Here is a 2,500-nt window from a genome sequence, read left to right as displayed (position 1 = left end):
GTTCCCTTGTTTTGGGTGATGTTTCCACCACCCAATTTTTTCCTTTTGCTGTTTTGAACAGCGGTTTTATGTCCTCAGTTGCCTCTGCGGGCAACTGGTTGTTCTGTGCTTTAAGAGCTGCAAGCAGCTCTTCCTTCGTTTGATCCGGTACATTGTACAGGATCATTTTCGGTTTCTTTTTTGTAGGGACTGTCACCTTCAGTCCCTTTTTGTCCGCTTTTTCGCTCTTGATGAGCTTTTGGAGATCATCCTTCGTCGCCGTTTCGACGAGGATGCCTCCTTTATTTATCTTTCTAATAGCTTTAACCCTCAACTTATCCCTGTTGGGGTCAAAGCACTTTTGCAAAGCAACTTTCGTTGCTTCGCTATCTTTATTCCCTTGGTCTTGAAGGAACACGGTGACGACGTGTCTCACCGGTCCCTTTGGTTTCGCAATGTTCTTTTTGGCCGCAGTCGCGTACGACTGGGCCATCGGTTTCTTTGCCTGTTTCCTCTCTATTTTCTTAACTTCGGGAGCAAGTTGCTTCCGAAGTTTGGCGAGTTCCTCCTTGAGGTTCTCGTTTTCCTTCTTTAATTCTAAGTTTGCCTTAGTTATTTCCTCTTTGTCCTTTTCGAGGGTGCTTATTTCCTCTATTCGTTCGGCAAGTTGTTTCTTGCGTTTGGCTCTTACTGCCGTTTCGTGCACGTATGATTTGTCAGCCTCTTTAAGAAGCTGTATATAATGGGCGTGGTCGAGACCAGCCTTTTTAAACAGGAATTTCATGTGGTACCCGACTTCATCACAGTATTCGAAGAAGTCGACCACATTGCCTGTTCCTTGCCTTAACGGCCTGTTATTGAACTCTCTGTATTCGATCTCTCCCTCGGAGAGATCCTCCTCCTTCGCTTCGCTTTCCTGCGAAGTCGGGGGCAGAGTCGGAGTCGGTAGTGAAGGCCAAAAATCTGTTAACAGCTTTTTGGACGGACACTCCTCGTCCGAAACGCTCCCAGCTTCTACTTCACTTTTCTGAAGGCAGCGCTTCCTGCCTTTCTCAATTTCCTCTTTCGTCTCTTTGTCGTGTAGCTGTTCAATCAGCACGAATGCTTCTTTCACACTACCGCTAGCGCCACTCTCGCTAGTTTTCTCCTCAGTACATCTTTGGTTTTTGGATTTATTTTTCGATTTGCCCATAATTGTTCCCACGAGTTGGGACGAATTGAAGTCACCCTCCCGGGTGACGCCCTTTCCAGGAGGGAAGGCTGAATACAACGAGGTTCGCCAGGTGCCTCGAGGTTGGCCGCTAAGGGTTGGTGCACCCACCAACCACGGACCATCGCAAGGACGGCCCGCACCCCTTCGCCGCGCACCATAACTTAAGGTTTCGGATTTATTAGAGAGGTTTATCTCCTCGTGGACCGGCCGTTTAAGGCAAGCCCCCCGACCGGTTATGCTTCGCGTACCACTGGGTGGATGTCCCCAGTGGGTCGTTGCTAGACATACCGGCTACGGTATTTGACGACTCCGCGGTCCGTACGGTATAAATATCGCCCGGACGCTCGCAGGAGAGTCGCGCCAGAGCCTCGTTGGCAAACTCGAAAGTTTCCCAGGGTACACCACGTGGAGGAGAGGTTGGCTGTGCCAGAATGAAGCTGTGCACCTGTATACCCCAGTAGATAGGGACAGAGGGAATCTCGTTAATCCATTCATGCGCGTCACTAATTAGATGACGAGGCATTTGGCTACCTTAAGAGAGTCATAGTTACTCCCGCCGTTTACCCGCGCTTTTTTGAATTTCTTCACGTTGACATTCAGAGCACTGGGCAGAAATCACATTGCGTCAACACCCGCGGGGGCCATCGCAATGCTTTGTTTTAATTAGACAGTCGGATTCCCCTAGTCCGTGCCAGTTCTGAGCTGAGCGTTGAATGGCGGCCGAAGAGGACGAACGCTACGCGAAAGCCTCGCAGCAAGGAAGATCCGCGGGAGGCCAAGGCTCGGGACCGAGCTCGGATCCCTGCACGTTGCCGTACATGTTCACCTCGCCCAGGCCCGGCACGTCAGCCAGACCCGCTTCCCGACCAAGCCCGACACGCCCCGCTCCTCAGAGCCAATCCTTATTCCGAAGTTACGGATCCAATTTGCCGACTTCCCTTACCTACATTAATCTATCGACTAGAGGCTCTTTACCTTGGAGACCTGCTGCGGATATGGGTACGAACCGGCGCGACACCTCCACGTGGCCCTCTCCTGGATTTTCAAGGTCCGAGGGGAAGATCCGGACACCGCCGCAACTGCGGTGCTCTTCGCGTTCCAAACCCTATCTCCCTGCTAGAGGTTTCCAGGGAACTCGAACGCTTATACAGAAAAGAAAACTCTCCCCGGATCTCCCGACGGCGTCTCCAGGTCATTTTGGGTTACCCCGACGAACACTCTTACGAGGGCCCGAATGGTATGCGGTTCCGCTGCCGGGTTCCGGAATAGAAACCGGATTCCCTTTCGCCCGATGGGTGTGTACTTTTT

The 2,500-nt window shown here is 51.6% G+C and overlaps 1 pseudogene; it reads right to left on the bottom strand.

Annotated features, from left to right (window-relative positions):
• LOC143175934 (large subunit ribosomal RNA) overlaps positions 1-2,500 on the bottom strand; it is a 6,451-nt pseudogene that overhangs the window by 1,972 nt on the left and 1,979 nt on the right.

The sequence above is a fragment of the Nomia melanderi genome, unplaced genomic scaffold (genome assembly GCF_051020985.1).
Source record: "Nomia melanderi isolate GNS246 unplaced genomic scaffold, iyNomMela1 scaffold0260, whole genome shotgun sequence".
Classification (NCBI taxonomy): Eukaryota; Metazoa; Arthropoda; class Insecta; order Hymenoptera; family Halictidae; genus Nomia; species Nomia melanderi.
The sequence above is the reverse complement of the archived record's forward strand: the minus strand, read 5'-3'. Positions and strand labels throughout refer to the sequence as shown.